At 46.8% G+C, this 18,956-nt stretch overlaps 1 long non-coding RNA gene across 3 annotated transcripts; it reads left to right on the top strand.

Moving 5' to 3' along the window:
- The first annotated feature begins 48 nt into the window (after window positions 1–48).
- Window positions 49–9,908, top strand: LOC119086851. 3 transcript variants are annotated; one of them, XR_005090218.1, is made up of 4 exons: window positions 49–5,934; window positions 6,036–6,126; window positions 6,206–6,444; window positions 8,537–9,908. It is a non-coding gene; the product is annotated as an uncharacterized LOC119086851 (long non-coding RNA). The 3 variants fall into 3 exon arrangements; XR_005090219.1 differs by having other exon boundaries at window positions 50–5,102; XR_005090217.1 differs by having other exon boundaries at window positions 51–6,126.
- The last annotated feature ends 9,048 nt before the right edge of the window (window positions 9,909–18,956 follow it).

The raw sequence follows: 18,956 nt of genomic DNA, 5'->3' as shown, positions 1-18,956 counted from the left end.
ATTAAAGGAGTGCGCCATCACATCCAGCCCTTTTTAAAGGAAGGTTTTTATTTCTCTTCTAATTACATTTAATTGTGTGTGTTGGGGGGTGCTGGTTGATTCACCATGTAGGTCCGAGGGACTGAATTCTTCCCTGGACTTGATGGCCGCAGCCTTCACCCGCTGAGCCCTCCCACCAGCCCCAGTTAGCGGGTCTGGAATAGGGAAGTGTGGATGTCTTAGATCTTTTCAGGTATTGTTGAAAAGGGAGGGAGAGAGAAAGAGGCAGCAAAAGTGGCTTCTGGTCATGTGAGGAGTCATCAGGGCGTATTCATGTTCTCCAAGCGTCTGGAACATGCCTGGAGCATGACCAGCCTGTGTGCTACCCAGGCTCTGACTACTGAGCTAAATGTCTAGCCCCAATACTTGTCATGTGAACAGATTACACAGCTCTAGTAAAAAGGGAGAGAACTCCAGTCATACTGGAAAACAGCAAATCTACACAGGCGACTGTGGCGGGTTGAGGGAAGAAGCCTCCTTCACACATGTAACTCATCACACTCAGGCTTTCTCGCTGCAGAGCTGAGGATGGGTTCTTTTAACTGTGCTTAGTCAGTCATATTGCCCAGAAGTGGAAATAACAGAATTTTCAAGAGAAACTGAGGTTGAGTAAAATCTCAAAAACCAGTTCTCTTCACAGATTTTTCAAACCTATATGACTTATAAACTATGATGTCAAATGTCTGAACTTCCGGCAGAGTCCTCCACCCACAAATAAGAGTCCTAAGCTCCTTGGGGCTCTGTCTGGAACCTGAGAAGGAAATCACCTTTGCTCCACAGAACCTTCTGCCTGACTCCACGCTAATGAAGAAAGGACTGTGGCAGTCCAGATCCTTCCCTGACACTGGGCTTGTCGCTGTGTACCCAACACCTGCAGCTGGCCTCCACGGCCCTGCTGGTGTCCTTTGCAAAGGACAGTTACTTGTCAGAGCTGAGCTGAGATGGGACAGAGAACTGAAGAAGCCAGGTCTCAGGAATAGAAAGATAGGGCTCTCTGGGAGTCTGAAGTGGGTTGGGGGGGGTGCCCCCAAACTAATGATGGGTTTTGAAGGGCTGCTTTCAGGCTGACTGAGACGCCAGCAGTGGCAGATGTTACTGGGTTTCAGGCAGTGTTTTCATTAGTTGTCAGTTTTTGTGTGACAGAAACTCAAACTGCCTAAGCAAACTAAGGGATTGCTTTTATTTGTACTCTGAAAACTTGACATCCGTCTAGTGCGTGGGCCCCTAGACCCACCTGTTTCGTTCATGAGCACTGCCTCTTCTGTGTGCTAGCTTTTCTCACAGGCTGGCATTTTGGGGGCACAAATAGTTTAGGGAATGTGGACTTTGAGGTCTCTGCTAGGCCATCAGGAAAAGAGAGATTGCCTCCTCTAGTAATACAGCTGAGAACCTGAGGATGCTTTTTCTCAGAAGGACTAGCAAATGTTTTCTCAATCCTCATTGGCCAGGACTGAACCAATCACCTGTCCTGATGCATACATACTTTGAGGGGCATCACCAGCGAAGGTCTCCAAGAAAGAAAGTAAAGAGGAGCTTCCTTGGCAACTGAGGGAGAAGTAGGTGTTGAGGAGGCGACCTGTGAATGCTTACTGTACCTTCATTATCGTGGTACAGGCCAAGTTAGATCGGGGCAATATGGACATCGATGAGAAGTCTTTCCTTCTTTGGGGGAAGAGGGCAGGAAAGGTCTCCCTGTGCAGACCACACTGGCCTGGTCTTATGGTCTTCTTCTCCCTCCTACATGCTACTGCCTTCCACTCCTGGTTATAGATAAAATCTGTTCAGAACCCCAGCTCTGCCTGCTTCTAGCTGAGTTATCTCTTCAATCTCCAATTTCTTCATCTGAAAAAATGCAGCTCATGCCTATAACGCCTTGGGAGGGTGAGGCAAGAGGATTGCCATGAGTTCCAGGCCAGCCTGGGCTACAGAGTTTGAGTACTTATCCGAAAAACCAAACAAAAACAAAATGTAAATGGCAACCCCTCAGTGAAGATCAATTCATGTATCAAACTATATGTTTGTCCCAGCACTTGTGTGGCAGAAGCAGACAGATCTCTTCAGTTTCCAGGCCACCCTGGTGTATATAGGGAGTTCCAGGTCAGCCAGAGTTATAATGTGAAATCCTGTCTAGAAACAAATGAACAAAACTACATATGGAGGGTGAAGGTACGTAAGTTTATATGTTTGAAAATATAAATCCAATAGGAAGTGCTTTTGTTGCTTTTTAGAGTGTCCCTGCAGTTGTTGAAGCCAGCAGGGAGGCCCATTTCCACCCAGCAGGACAGCGAGCATAAGGAAGCTAGCCCTGGTAGTGTCAGGCAAGTCAGGGCCCACCTGGTGTCTTCGCTGCCAGAAAGAGGGCTCACTGGTTCAGAACCAACCTTAGGCAGCAGGTGTTCAGGGCTGGGGTGGTAGAGTTTCAGCTTTGATTTGTCTATGAAGCCGTCCGGGTTATTAAGATGGTGACCCTGTTCTCTTGTTCAAGAACCAGTTTCATTTCTAATGACACAGCACCATCATGCCATTCCTTGATTTAGTCACTAGAACCAAAACTGAAGTGTGGCTGGTTTCATGTTGTTTTTATAGCAGTTAGTACAGAGAACAACAGGCTTGTGTGAAAACAGATGTGTTTGCTATCTGTTTCTCCATCTGCTACCTCCCAGACTCAGCCATCTCTGCCATGGCTTGCTCCTCAGCCTCAGTTCTTGTCGGAGAGGCTCCCTTGAGAACAAGAACCTGGCTGCTCTTTCCAGGACTGCGGGCACATTTTTTTTTTAAAAGAGGAAAAGAGTCTTGCCATCCCCCAAGCCATTCACCGTTTGGGAGAATCAGAGAGAGATGGATAGTGCCCTTTCTGAGCACCCAGGAGGACTCGTGGTTTGATGGGCCTCAGAGTGCTGAACTACAACAAGAGAAGGTGTTGAATTCTCTAGGGAGAGCCTCATCTTAATAACAATGCGAAAGTTCTCACAATAAATCATAGTCTCCTCCCGCTGGCAGTGTTTCTATAATCAGGTTTAAAAGTGAATGTTTACAAAGAAAGAAATAGAAATGGGCTAAGACTGTAGCTAAATTAGCAAAGTGCTCACCCTGTACATACTAGGCCCAAAGTTAGTCCCAGCACTGCATAAGCCAGGCATGCTGACACAAGCCTGTCATCTTAGCACTCAGGAGGATCAGAAGTTCAAGGTCATCCTGAGTTTGAGGCCAGCCTTCGCTACAGAAGATCCTCTTTAAACACACCCAGACACCTCTTTAAACACACACACACACACACACACACACCCCTCCATAAACATCGATTCTTCCATGTCTTCAGATTTAAGAATTACAGAACGTAGAACCCTAAGCTATCTCCCATATAATGTAATCGCTCTATCTGTGCTCAGGTTCCCTTGTGTATAAAATGAACCTAATAGGAAATCCTAATAGGGCAAAGAACAGCTTATATGAATAAATGCGCACAGCATGCTTGAGAAAGCACCTGGCACAGAGTGTGCCCTCCCAAAATGTCAGTTGTCCTGGGCTAGCGATGTAACTCGGTTGTGCTTGCCTAGCATTCATAAAGCCCTAGGTTCCCTATCCAGCACCACATAATACAAGGTGCTGTGACCCATACCTAATCCCATTTTGGGAAATGGAAGGATCAGAAGTTCAGGGTCATCCTTGGCTACATAGGATGAGGCCAGCCTGGGATGAGCGGTACCCTGTCTTGAAAAACAAAACAAGCCAATAAATATTAGTTGTAATTGTCCTCACTTCATGTTTTTGTCCACTGCAAGTTGAATATCTTCATCTCACCCCCCCCCACACACACACAGCCAGCCTCTCTCAATACCTGCCTGCCCTCCATCAACATCACGCTCCTGTAACCTTGACTTTTGATCTCGTGACAGAGGAGGGTAAGCCTTGCTTCCATGGTAACAGCTGGTCTCTTCCAGAACTGTCTATTAACCAGTGTTTGTTGCGTTTTAATGATATCCTATCATATTTATACGTTGAGCCCGCTCACCAGGACATTGGCTTTGGTGGCCGAGCTTCTCCGTTTTGACTTTGCTATGCTGTTGCCAGGCTTTCATCCTGGACCTTCTCATCCAGTTGTCAATGTTTCTATTAGACTAAATTTTTTTACCTCAATCCCCTCATTTAAGAAAATTCCTTAATATTGTCAAGAAAGCCATTTTCCACTTAATTTTTTCCTCTTATTTCATCTTCCGTCAATATTTTCTTACTGTGTTCACCTTCTGGGGAGTCCAAATAACAGCATGGCTGTTCAGTGCTCTCTCTGTGTGGACCTTTATCCCCTCCACGATTGCAAATTTCTTGAGACCAAAAGCCAGAGCTTGGTGGCACTCCTGAGCTTCTGGGTAGAAGACAGTCTGTTGCTAGGGGACTCCTGAGAGAGCTCTTCCAAGCATGTGGCTCTCTACTCTTTCCCTCTGTTGCCTCTCTGAATTTACTTAGGCCTTCAGTAAGCAGGGACAGACAGAAGGTGAGGGACTTAGGACCCTGGAGTCAGAGTCTGAAGGCGATGTGTTGAGGAATGAACCTGGCCTCCACCCTCTGCTGGAGTAGGACATTTTCTCCAGCAGAAGATGCCTCTACGTCTACCTCATCGTGTTCCTTTTGGTCTGCTTTCTTCCTCCTACCTAGTCTCTCTTGCCCGCTCTCCCCTTTCCCTGATTCACTTCCAGGCTGCCCTCCCCCGCCCGGCTTCATGCCTTCCCTCTTACTCTTGCTTGGTCCTCTGTGTGCATCACGGCGGTTTCTGTTCCCTCTCGCTCTTTTTCTTTCACTTTCCCCCGCCCACCAGTCCTTTTTAACTGTGTCATCATGGCTTACAGTGTGGGAACATGGAACTCGTCGTCTCCCACATTACACAGCCATCTCTGGATTCCATGTGACCAGCATTCCTTCCCTGAGCTACTGGGGCAGAACTGATCCCCCACCACTACCAGCTGCTAAGGCCCAGCTTCTCTCTGAGTCCTGCTTCCTGCCCACTGCAGGGAGGGGGCGAGGCTCGAGCAGAAGATGGAGGCCACAGAAGTCACCCCCAGTGCCTGGTAGGACTGTTGGGCAGTGTGAAGTGGGCATGACCCCAGACATCCCGCAGGTCAGCTTCCTCTGAAAGCACAGGGTTGGAGCGGAGGATCTGAATGACACGGGCTGCGGGGAGATATGGGGCTGCTTGGACAACTGAGAGCAACCCCTGCCTGTGCTGACACACGGGCCTGTCTTTATAATCTACAAAACCCAGCTGAAATCCAAGTCAAATGAATAACAGGGTCCTGGTCACACGCAAGGAACAGTCTTCCCGTTTCCTCCTCCTCAACCCCACGCATGCGCAAGGACCACTCTTCCCATTTCCTCTTCAACCCCACGCATGCAGGCTTGTGCAATCTGTTCTTATATAAAGGTTTGCTAAACAGTCCAAGCTGAAGTTAGGTCTGGGATCTGTGCGACGCATGCTACCTCCCTTTCAAAGGTCAGCTGTCACCCACAGCAGCTACAGCAACCTGGATATTAGAGTGGGGGAGGGGAGGCGTGCCGAGGCTGCTGAGAACCGGACCTTCTTAGACTCGGTTTCACAATGTAAGGAATGTTTTGTGTATCTTACATGCAAACCAGATTTGGTGACTCGAGTGGCAGTGTCCCTCTGCGACTGTGGCCAAGGATGGAAATAAAGCCTCTCCCTGTCTTAGAGGATGGGTTTCTGCCAGGCACTTCGTTTCCTGCTGGTTTGCTCCCTTGACCCTTGGCAGCAGCCTGGCGCGCCTGCTAGCCAGCACCCAACCAGCACAGTGAAAGTGATTATTGCCCTGGCTGCCTACAGGCCTCTGCAGGCATCTTCTGTCCTGGCCTGCTTGCAGGATCCATCAGAGTCAGGATCAAGAGGTTAGCTGAGGGGAAAAAAAAGTGAGCCCGGTCTCCTGGCATCTTTCCAAGTCCCAGAAAGGAACTGCTCCTAATCCAGCATCCTCTTCCTTTTTGTTCAGGTCAAGTAATTAAAGCCCACCTGCCATGGTTCCATCATGTTGGGAAGCTTCGTTCTCTATGGACCAGTGCTGGGGTGGAGCCTGATTAAAGGTGACTGGACTGTGAGAGCCGAATGGAATCTCAGAAAAGGGAGTGTTCAGCCACCTTGACTCTCTTTGTTCTGCTGTAGGACGCTGGACACAAAGGCCTCAGCAGCTGCTACCCACTGTCTCGAACTTGCCAGGCCTGAGACCCATGAGCTGAGACATGGCATTCGTCGTCGTCAAGTACCCGGTCTGGTATTCTGTGACAGCAGCCTAAGGAAACAAAGACACCTGCTGTGAGTGTCCCCTCCCACGACACCAGAGACAGCAGGAGGCTGCAGGCCTGCAGATCTCTTGCAGTTGTCCTGGTCCTGATGCTGAGAAAGTAAGTGATGCTTATGGACTCTGTGCACATGTAAATAAGACCCAGAGAAAAAGAAAAAGATAGTGGGAATCTTGCTGTGTAGGCATACAGTTTTTTTAAAAACACAGTTCTTAAAGAACTGTCTCCATAAAACCATAGCTTTCATTGGTATTTACCAAACTACACCAGTGTACTACTTCAAGCTGTCTTATGTCAGAACGAAATGTGTAATGTTGCCTGGACCAAGTATTTATCTTAGGTTCCTTTTAACTGGTTTTGAAAGTTTTCAGAGCTGAATTTTTTTAAGGGCTTTGTCCTGGACCTATGGATACACACTGAAATGCAAGAAAAAAAAAATATTTTAACCTCCATTTATATCTATATCTTAATCTAAAAAAAAAATAAGAAATTGAGCTTTAGTAGTAGTAGTATAGTAGGAATAGAAAAAAATATGACTAATATTTACTGTACACAGCCACAATTATACATGTATACAGCTTCTAAGTAGCCATGTGATGCCAATGCAGGCTCAATTTTTTAAATTATATTGTATGACCAAAAGTGTTTGGTGGGACTTCTTCTTCTGACCAGTGTGGGGTAATAGACCAAATTTGTCTTCCTTCCTGCATCAGCCTCCACAAGAAAGGCCGACAGAACACACCAGACACTTGTTTTCACAACACTAGACCTCAGGCAGTAAAGAGCAGTGTTCCCCGAGAGCCAGGAAACAGACGAGGGGCCCTCTGCTTGCCCTCACTTGTTAGTTATGCAGTGGTCACATTGCCTAATAAGCGCTGTATGTGTTTCGTTGGTGGAGTTTGGTGTCTTTTTTTCTAATAGACTACAAAGTCTTTGAGAGCAGAGGCTGCCTCTCCTGGACGGCACGCCCCCGTCTGCAGCACAGTTACCAAACAGACATTCACTGGCGGCTACCTGAGGCTCCCCTGGGCTGCAGCATGGCAAGATCAGAGCTGAGGGGATGCTGGAGCCATGGGCCCGGTAGAATATGTACTCTGTTTCCTCAGTACATAGATGAGGCACTCAGCCGAGCAGTGCAGTGACTTGCCAGCTCCACGGGGCTCCTCGGTGGTAAGAATCAGTGGAAATTTCCTCCTCTCTAAACCAATACTCAACAAGTCAGCAAGACGGAGCCTCAAGCTGCACGGCGCCTTTGTTTTGGAGGCTGATTGAATATTCACGGAGCAGGGGTACGGTGGGGTGCTAGGGTTAAAGGTAGTGTGTTCAGGAGGAAGACAGGTGCTGAGAATTACTGTGGACAGGGCCACTGTGGGATGTTGAAGTGTGGGATGTTGAAGGATTGGTCCCCAGGTTGTGTGGGGGGGGGGGGTAGTGTCTGAGGTGGGCATCTGAGAAGTGGGGTCTTGTGGGAGGTCTTCAGATCACTGGGAGCATGCCTTGGAGAGGGATGCTGGGAGGTCCTGCTCCCTCTGCATTCCCTGCTGTGAGTGAAAGGCTGCCCTGTGTTCCCTGACATGGTATGCCTTCTTGCCACAAAAGCAGCAGGGCCAGTGAGTTATGGACTAACACTCGAAAACTGTGAGCCAAAAATAAACCTTTCTCTTCATAACTCAGTCACTTCCGGCATACGTTACTGTGATGGAAAGCTGACTGTCAAAGCCACCTAGGGTTGAAGGTACAGCCGGACACTGCTCAGTTCTAGAAAGATGTTGAAGGAACTTGTAGGCTGAGTGCAGAACAACAGAGAGCCATCTCTAAAATGAGCTAGGAGATTCCTGGGGACGTTGAAGGAGACTCTGGCCTCTAGATCATGGCAGGCGTCTCCTACAAACTTTAGAAGAACCAAGGCCTGCAGAGTGACCATAGGTTGAAAGACTTGTCTGTCTCAACTGCCTATTCCCAAATACCTGGCAGCTTCTTCCCAAATCACCACACAGAGGCTTATATTAATTATAAATTCTCAACCAGTAGCTCAGACTTGTGGCTAGCTAACTCTTACACTTAAATTAACCCATATTTCTATTTATGTTTTGCCGTGTGGCTCATGACTTGTTACTTCATTTTTTACACTGCTTGTTCAGTGGCAGGCTGGCATCTCACCTGACTCTGCCCTTCTCTTTCCCATCATCTTTAGTTTGGTCACCATGCCTATACTTCCTGCCCAGCTATTGGCCAATCAGCATTTTATTAAACCAATTTCAAGTGACAGACCTTTGCGATATACAAGAGGACTATTCCACAGCACCTGTCCTTGGCCAATTATTTCTCCCAGCACAGTCGTATGTGCGGTATTGTCATTCTGAAAGCTGGGAAGGGTAGGATCATACAGAGAAGTCCATGTGGCAGGCTCTACCTACTGTCTCAACACCTGGCTGGGCTGTCTTTGGAAGTCCACACAGAGAAGATGTAGTGCCCCAGGGCTGCTCACTTGTCAGACATGGAACACCTCAGACCATAAGATGTGCTATGGTACAGAAAGGCCTGCCTGCTCAGGATGGAAAGAACCCCGACAGTGTATTCCCACGAGGTTAAAGCAAAGTCTGCAGATCCGTCTGGACCGCTCTCAGACCTGGTTCACAGTCAGGCAATCCCGGCTCCATGACTCCTCGAAAGGGTTTATCCCAGTGTTTGCCGGAAGTGGAAGCTGTCAGCAAATCCTTCCCTTTGAGTTTTTTACTGGATCCACACCATTGCCAGCTCCTCCAAGTCGTTGAAAGGCAGCCTGGTTCTTTCTACTCATTTGTCAAGCACTCAGAACTTCTAAGACATGTGAGTCAGTCTTGATAGTTTTGAGACTCTATCCTGGCCCAGTGTAGGGAGCAGATTAATGCCATGGTGACTACCAGCAGAGGTGTATGGGACTGTGGGGTGAAGTTTCATGCTTTCCTGTTGTTGTTTTTGTTTGTTTGTTTGTTTTTCTTTTTCTTTTTTTTACAGTGGACATTTGGACTTTGCCTCACAAAAGAATCAACAAAGTCTGAAAGCAAATGGTGATTTACATGTGACTGTGACAGCGTCTTGACCCTGGAATCCTCACAAAATTTCTCTAGGAAGGAATCAAGCCAGAGACCCTATAGCTTGGGTAGTCCTCTGAGCTGGAATTGCTCTTTGAATCCCACCCAGTGTTGGCTGAATCTCCTCAGGCTCAGAGCCCAGCTTGGGAAGAGGTCTTTGGACCAACTTGACATCCAGGATCGGGCTTAACAGGCTGTGTTCAGTTGGACTTCGCTCCCCAGCACCAGCCCTCACCCACTGAGCAGAAGCCACAGTACAGAGGGAGAAAGGCGGGTTACTGCCCCCAAAGTGGGCTTTCTGTGCGCTGACTAGACAGAGCAGTCCAGGGCTGCTGGGGTCTCCGATGTATAAACCAGGAGAGGGTGGCATAGAGTCACCGTATGTTTGCTTGTTTTGTTGTTTTCTTTTGTTTTAATCTGAAGTACTCAGAACTGAACACTGGGTTTGATCCAAAGTACTGAAAAACAAATAAAATAATTATTAATAACAAAGGAGAGTAGCTTATGTACTCTATTCTCTCAGGTGCTGGCAGTCACATGGCCAGTTCTAAGTACTCTAGGCTCAAAATGCAAACTTGATGTCCCCTGGGTCAACATTGAGCTTTGTGCTGGACTCTGTGCTCTAGGGGTAAATAAACCTGCTTTATCCATGGCAACTCTTTGTAAGCTGCTGTTCCTGTGGGTCTTAACCCCATCTGCTCAACAGCCAAAACCTCAGCCTGCCTCAGTCTCCCTGCACAGCTGTCTCGACCTTCCTGAGGGCTGTACAGCCTTGTGTATTCCTCCCAGCAGTCTTTACATTCACCCCAGCATGTCCACATACAGGTGGGTCCCTCTGCCCTTAGGTATTGGCCTTGCCACATTTCCCCCACACACTGTGGTTCAGAAGCACAGCATAGCCAAGGGGTACAGGTACCTTCCTCACGAGTGAGTCTACTGCCCACACCCATCCTTGGTTCCTTAAGATTGCCCAGCTTCTCCACCCATTCCCCAAATCTTCTTCCTCATTTTCCTACCTCCCCTTACTGGCAAATCTCCTTCAGGAGTTCTAGGCCCCTCCCAATTGTACAAGAATCCCTAAGTGGACTGGCTTGTCTACTGCTTTCCCACAGTGCCTGCAGTGGATATGTAAATTGATACAGCTGGCAGAATTCAAAGAAGAACCCATATCTGCCCTGCAGACTGACCTGCAGGTGTGATGCTTTGTGTTTTACAGGACAGCTGACCAACTCTAACTATAAGAAAGAGTTCTGATGGGACTGACCTGACCTACTGGGGACCTCCGACTTGGGAAGGCAGGGACCTGGATCCTACCAACAAGAACTAAAACAGGGTTTCCTCCCCAATGCCTCCGGACAAATACTCTGGCCCATTTTATGGAAGAGAGGAGAGGGCCAAGCCAGTCTGTTTCAGATTTTGGGCTTCATAGGACGGAGAACTAACAAAAAGGGTTGTTTTAAGCCACCAGATTGTTGGTAATGTTGGTACATATTTAATCATGTGGAGTTATCAATTGTTTTCTTTTGGACAGTCTCACTGTATGGCCCAGGCTAACTTCCATTTTGGAATTCTCTCACCTCAGCCTTCTGAGGCCCTGAGCCTGCAGGCGTGTGTCACTACATCCACCTGACTTTTAAATGGTTTTCGTGGTCCCCGAGTCTTAGTTCATAGGCCACAGTCTTGGTAGGCTGCAGATTTCTAGCAAGTGGGAGGAAAGCTGGCCACCTGGTTCACTGTGGGTGTCACTCAGAAGTCCATGGTGGTGTCACTCTGAAGCTGAGGCCTCACAGAGAGGCACAAAGGAGGAGGAGGAGGAAGAGGAGGAGGAGGCAGCAACATTGAACACAATGTTGGTAAAGATCAAGAGAAAGGAGATACCAGTGATGGAACCAGATCCTTCAGGGGTGGCCCCCGGGCTCCTGGAAGGCTGGCTCCAGGGAAGTAGAAAATGAGAGGTGGCCAGAGGGGCTGTGCTTCAGAGTTACACAGGGTGTCGGCCACTTGACAGCATCAGGGCTAGCATGGGTTAGCACAGAAATGTATTCTGGGTCCATGGTGTGAAGGCTCTGGAATAAGAAGCAGCATGATTTGGTAGGAATGAGGGGCCATGCCAAGCCCGGGAGGATAGACTCGAAGTGGACTGAGTATACACGGTGAATTGAGTGTGGCATCAGGACAGGAGCCTGCTGTGGGATGTGTTGATCACATTCTGACAATAAAGCTTGCTTGGAGTCAGAGGGCAGAGCTAGCCACTCGCTGACCAAAATTAACCATAGAGGTTTTGGAGGACAGGACAGATAGGAGACAGGAAGTGGTAAGGTGGGGCAGAGAGAAGATCTCTGCCTTTTTGGGGGGTCACTGGTGGCTCCTCCACTTCTCTGGTCATTCAGGTTCTCAACCCAATAACTGACTCCCAATTTTTTAATTGAAAAAGTAATTAGAAAAACGCTTCAGGGGGCTTCCGTGCAGACAGAGGATAGAATGGGAACCATCACAGTAACTTTGCCATGGGGACAAAAGATAAAAAAAATAAAAACCACAGCTTCCAGCATGATTCCATCCCTCAGTCCAGCCTTCCTCCGCTTCTCCCTGTACCGCCATCACCACCACGTGCCCAAAAGACAAGAGTCACTGTGTTTAAGGAGCTGAGAATGACTAATGTCAGGTAATAAGCGTTAAGTCTTATGAGGACGACCTCAGCAGGACCATGGTGGCGCACACCTTTAATCCCAGCACTCAGGAGCCAGAGGCAGGCGGATCTCTGTGAATTCAAGGCCAACCTGGTCTACAGAGTGAGTTTCAGGCCAGCCAGGGCAACACAGAGAAACCCTGTCTCAAAAAACAAACCGAAAAAAACCCGCAGCCTCTGGTGGAGAGAAATGTCAACCAGGTGAAGCCACGGGGCACCTTCAGGAAAGAATGGTATGGAGTCACTGTCTTATCTCCTTCATTTTTTTGTTTTAATTAGAAGTGCTTGGGACTGAACGCTGGGTTTGATCTAGAGCAGTGAAAAATAAATAAATAGATAGATAGATAGATAGATAGATAGATAAATATTATTAATAATGAATGAGAGTTTAAGTATTTTATGTATTCTCTCATTCATACTTCCTAATCATAACTTCATAGGGTAAAAGACACACAATGTCGCCTTTGTTCACCACCAGACCAGTCAAGGCCAGACCAGGCCAGCAGGCTGCTCTTCCTCCCCACTCGCTCTGGGTAAGCACACGTCTTCCACCCGTACTTTAAAGGCAGATGATTCGTTTTTATCATTTGCCAACACAGCTGAGCATGATTATTAATTAATCAAAAACACTGACTTTTAACTTCCCACGCTCTCTCCAGAGATGCTCAGTGACAGCCTGCATCTGGACTTCAGAGCTGTTTAGATAGACGTGGGCACCATGCAGCAAAGACTTGTTTTTTCTGGTTTATTCTTCTTAAGACACAACTCTAGCTTAATCCCATTTAGGCAGTAAACTTGATCTTAAGGTGGTCCCGTGTTGTGGGGGTTCTCTTGGTCTCTTTATACAGCTTCCTTTGAAACCAGAATGCTGTGTCAGGATTTCATGGGAAGAAAAATGAGTTCAGAGCACATTTTCTGTTCATCAAAAGCTTGAACCGAAGCACACACACCAGCAGTGTGTCCCATGAATAATGAAACGCCATAGTCTTCTCTGCTTGCTGAGCGACTCTGGTGTTATCTGAGTTCAAGGTCTCAGACGTGACTACCTACAGGTTTCCAGGAGCGAATGTGCAATATTCTATGTGAAAGGATCGTGACAAGGATGGTCTGAGGCAGTGCTGAGGTTTGAGCCAGCGAGCACATGCCTGTTTCTAAGGTGGTGCTACACCATCTTTGTGACCATACTGTGGTTTTCAATGCAAAAAAGGAAAGAGGAGGCAGAAAACAGCTCACCTCAAACTACACCTCAAAGCAGAAGAGCTACTCTCTAAAATAGAGTATTTGTTGTTGGCTCCAGCAGAGGCTAGAAAAAAAAAATCCCACGCCTTTGGGAGCAACACAGATTGACAAAGGATTTTAAACAAAAGCACGGCCATGCTTCCTTTTTGAAGGCTTTGTCTGTGCTGTGGATGCAAGCTCTGAGCTCGCTGTGGATGCCTTCAGAGTGGCAGCTTACTGTAATGTCTAACCCTGATTCCAAGTGCTGGTGCTCTTCACCCTCCAGCCACCTGCCCTTTTTTTTTTTTTTTTTTAATGTTTTGTTTTTAGCTTATTCATTTGCATTTTTCCAGGAGGTGTGTGGGGGAAACAAAAGGAGATTAAAACAAAACAAAACAAAAACCACCCACTTGTCACAGGCCCTTTGCTACTACCTGTCACAGCTCTGGTAAAAGACAGAAGAGGAAGCTATTCGCCAAGATAAGAGCTGAGACAAGATCTGCAGATCACCTATGAGAGTCATTCATTCATGCTGTCCTCCCAGTCACCTGAGAACAATGGAGCAAAGTGCATTGTTTTTCAAGAAGAGGAAAAGCCTTATGTCATCTCTAGGAACTGGCCAAAATAACTCAGGAGATAAAACTAATAGAGCCACATCGTGTCTTGATGACATTAAACCAGTGCAGTTCCAGCTAGCGAAGCTCCGCCCACTGTTTCAGGCCTGGAGCTGGCTTCAGAACTGGTGGATCAGCCTATCCCTGGTTGGCCAGGTAAAGAAAAGTGAACTCATTCTTAGGCTACTCAGCCTCCCTGGGCATTTCTGCAGTTCTTCTGAATGGGTGGGAAGAAGAAACTGGAGTCGATGAGTTCAGGTCTTTGATTACAAGTGTGACTGAAACCAGAGAGCTCCGCAAAGTCAGCTTGCAGGTGGGACCAGTCAGAAGGCCTGGACTCTCCTTCCCCTTCATGCATACGCCAGCTATCTTGCCTGACCAGCTTTCTCCCTCTAGACTAGGGCAGAGGACACACCAGACTCAGGGTCCCAGACTCCCATCTTGGTAGGGTTGTCTCAGTTAGGGTTTCTATTGCTGCAATAAACACCGTGATCAAACTTAGGGGGGAAATGGTTCATTTCACTTTACAGCTTATAGTCTACCATGAAGGGAAGTCAGGATAGCACCTCAAGGCACGAACCTGAAGCCAGAACTGGTGCGGAGACCATGGAGGAGTGCTGCTTACTGGCTTGTTCTCCATGGCTTGCTCAGCCTGCTCTATTGTAGCGCCTAAGACCACGAGCCCAGGTTTGGCACCACTCACAGTGAGCTGGACCCTTCCATGTCAGTCATCAATCAGAGCACTGCACCACAGGCGTGCTAATCTCAACTGACGTTTCCTCTCTGAAAATTACAAGCACATCAAAAGGAGACAGCTCTTTTGGTAGGGTTTTAAATTTTCAGAGAAAGTATCTGATTGGCCTAGATTAGATGGGCTGCGATTCCGCCAGCTCTGCTCAGAGAGTGGAATTGTTGCTGGAGTATTAGAGTGAAAGTCCGGGCTCTGGCAGCCACAAGCCAGGTTTTTAGTCACCTGTCCTTCCTCAGCATGCCTGTTATAGAGACAAATTAGGGACAAGCAGGGACATTGGGAAGAAGGGCAAAATAAAGGGGTCCAGTGACCCTCAAATCTATCTTTGGGTACTGATAAGAGTCAGATATAGCCAACCTTTTGAAATTGAGACACAACATTGACATTTACCAAAAAACAAAACAGAATAAAACAACACACACACAGACACACACACAGACACACACACACACACACACACACACACACACACACCTCATTAACGTTTTAAATAAGCTTACCATTTTGTGTGTGCTCCTCTCATAGCTCTCCTTGGCTCCGCACTGCCTGTGAGGTTGCACATACTTGGGAGGGCTAAAGGTATGCATAGTTAAGCAGTCCTGGCCAAGGGGTGGTCCCACCCATCAATGACCCATCATTGTCCTGGCTCCATCCCTCCAGCAAGGTGGTCTGACAAGTTGGCAGAACTGTGTGAAATCTCCTCCTGGGAGGCAAGTTCCTCCTCTGACTGGCACCTCCTTCAGCCTTTCCTTCCCCCACTGTGGGATTCCTGTGGACATTTTAATCCTTTGGGGTCTATTGTTTAACAGTCTTTAACAAGAATATCTTGGCTCCTGCCAGGGTGGTATAGGATCAGGAGTCTAGACTTCGCTGCTAGGTAAGGAGTGAGTGCTCCGAGGAGTGTTTATTACCTCAAAAGAACAGGACACCTGCCCTCCTCTTGCTCACAACCTGAAATCTAAAGTTCCTGTGTTGGAAAAATGACCATTAAAATAGTTTAGACCAGTTGCTATGGTGAAGGGGGCAGATGCCCAATTAGAATGAACTCTTAGGAAATAACCAGAGTGTCCCAGTTTCAGAAGAATGGGAAACATATTAAAGGTGAATAAAGCAGGCACCCACCGCAGTGAAAATGAAGTACACTTATTCAGTTTGGAATGGATGTCACAAAATCACAGTGGTGTGAGAATAAAAGCAAGTCACAGAAAAAACAGATTCCAGACAATTTTACTTATATAAGTTTTTAAAACATGCAAAGGCAGAAAATATACTTAGGAACACATGTCTATTAAAACACAACTATGAAAAGAAATGATAGGCCAAATTCAGGAGAGTAGTCACACATATGGTAACATAATCAGAAATTGATTTTCAGAGGACTAACACACTGTCAAGGTTCTGTTCAGCTGCACAATGGCTTTGGTGATCATTTTATCATTATTTGGTCTGTATGCACTTTACTTCTTTGTATATTTTATATCAGACCCACAAATGAAGGCTGCTAGGCAAGCGTTCTGCCTCACGAGAGCAATTCCTTGCACCAGGCGCCAGCTGCCTGTGGTGTGCTCATGTGCTGAGGAGCTGCAGAAGGCAGTGAGCAGTGACTGCTATTTGTCCGGTGGTTTTCTGTTTTCTGTTCATGTGATAACCACCCAACAAGAAAGTGTTTGGGGTAACCTACCAGAGCTCGAGTAGAGTACCTGAGGCACAGCGTTTTCTATGTCCTTTGACCTAACATCAAGAAGCTATTTGTCTCTGCTCCCAGCTCCACCATCCCAACCATAGAGAGCCAGCTGATCAGCATTTCCATCAAAGTATGATTACAAACTGTCTGACGGTTTCTTCAAAAGAGAGGCATGTGATCCAGGTCCAGTCCTAGGTATATGTCCAGGAAAACTGAAGGCATGGATTTGAACAGAGAGGCTTTATTTGTATTCTACGGTTTATGGCAATAGCCAAAAAGATAGAAGCAGCTCACATGGCTACCAACAGATGAACAGATAAACAAAATGTGTGATAGCCATAACCCATGGACTGTCAGCCATATAAAAAGAAATGAAATTCTACTACTTATAACAACATGGACAGACCTTCTTGGAAACATTATGGTAAGTGAAATGAGTCATACACCAAAAGACAGATATTGTCTGATTTCATGTACAAAAGGTATGTAGAGTAGGCAAATTCATTTAGATGAAAAAATGAAATAGTGTAGGTGGAGGGGAAGGAAAGTTATTATTTAGGGAATAGGGAATCTGGCATAGTGTTATAGTTCTACAATAAAGTGAGTATATTTGATACCCTTGAATTATGCACTTGCAAATTGTTAAAATGATAACTATAATGTAATCTTTACCACAATTAGGAAGATTCACAATCACAGAGCACCATGAAGGCTCCACATCTGGGTGAAAGAAATGGTCCTGGGAAGGTAGACCACGGCACAGCATCCTATTCCTTTCGTGGTTTACCCTGTTAATTTCCCGAAGGTCATCAGCAGTTAATTCCCCAAAGGTCATCTCCACATCAGTTTATTCCCAGTGCAGGCCTGTAGACTAGACATATCATTTGTATGTTTTCGACATAATAGAATGAAAACTTCTCAGGCTCATGGGGTGTGATATTGTAACTCCTGACTATAGTGGCCGAAGTCCATGGAGCAGGGCTAACACCACTGATGTGGACCAGTCAGGGTCCACAGTGGGCTTCTGAGGGAGGTGATGCCTGGCAGGGGCTGACTGTGGTCACTTCAGAGGTGTGGCAGCTACTGCAGTCATACACTCCGTTGCCAGGGGTGCCAAGGAAATGGAGAGAATGTATCTGGTCAAATGTATCTTCTGATATTTTTTTCTTGTTCATTTTGTTTGCTGACACTACCTGGTTGCTCTAACAGGAAGAATGTGAGTATTATTTATTTGTTTGTTTGTTATTTTGTGGTTCTGGAAGTTAAACACCAAGCCTTGTTCATATTGTGCAAGTGTTGTACCCCTGAGTTGGGCCTCTAACCCATCTTGTAATGATTTATTCTGAGACAGGGCCTCATTAAGTTACTCAAGCTGGCCTTGATTCACTCCATCACCCATGCAGACTTGGAATTTGTGAGCCTCCTTCCTAACTGGGATTACAGCCCTGGCTTCTCCGGTGGAACAGGCAATGATCATCCCCATATCCACCGACTGGATGGGAGGAAAAGGCTGTGGACTGCTGTGCACAGTCGGGGCTTAGACTAGGCCAGAAAGGACTCTGGGTGCCAGGGCAAGAAGGCAGCTCAGGTCACAACCCCATCAAGAGCCCTGGGAAATATCGTCTCTATCACACACACACACACACACACACACACACACACACACACACAGAGAGAGAGAGAGAGAGAGAGAGAGAGAGAGAGAGAGAGAAGTATCAATAGAAAGATTAGTTTGACTTTCAACAAAAGTTTTTATCTCTTTAACCAAAGTTTAATTGACTTTTATAGACCCTAGTTTTTTTTTTTCTTTAATTTAAAACAATTCATGGGTACAAATGCTGTGCCTATACGAGCTATGTGGGTACATTGTTCCCAGGCTGTTGTGGGTGTCTCTGCTTTCCCTACAAGACACTAGGACATGCCCTTTCTCTCCCCCCCCCCTTCTCGTGGCTCATTCTCTTGTGGTAGGAATGGCTACCGCTCGTGCCGGTAGGTGTCTCACCAGGACATCCTTGACATCTTATCTTGTAGGATATGAACGGCTCCTGCCATTTGCAGTCACTCTGATTGTAAAAGTCAATTCATTAATTTGTTTGTTTGTTTTCTGAGAGCCTTGAGCTCATAGAGATTCACCTGCCTCTGCCTTCCAAGTGCTGAGATTAAAGGCGTGTGCACCACCAACACCAACACCAACACTCACTCAGCCAAGCTAGTTCTTAATATGGAGTCATGAACTAAGTCTACAAATTCATAAGTTCCAGCAAAGGGTGCAAAGCCTACTGAACTGGGACAACATAGAGCAGGTTTGAAGACCTTGGAATTTTTGAAGACGTCTATTACTGGTGCTTTGCTCCATATTGAACACAAGATCTTGTGATGACATTTGCATGCCCTTCAACCTGCTAGTGTTTCCCTGGATGTGTTTATTGAGACCAATCTTTTTTTTTTTTTTTTTTTTGAGACCAATCTTATTATTGTTGATGTTGTTTAATTCCCCCCCCGCCCCCCCCCGCCCCCCCCTGCCCCCCCCCCTCCTTGTCTTTTTTTCTAACAACTTTTTCTCAATTATCAGCATGTTTGGGCA

The sequence above is a fragment of the Peromyscus leucopus genome, chromosome 8a, assembly GCF_004664715.2.
Source record: "Peromyscus leucopus breed LL Stock chromosome 8a, UCI_PerLeu_2.1, whole genome shotgun sequence".
Taxonomy (NCBI): domain Eukaryota; kingdom Metazoa; phylum Chordata; class Mammalia; order Rodentia; family Cricetidae; genus Peromyscus; species Peromyscus leucopus.
The sequence above is the reverse complement of the archived record's forward strand: the minus strand, read 5'-3'. Positions and strand labels throughout refer to the sequence as shown.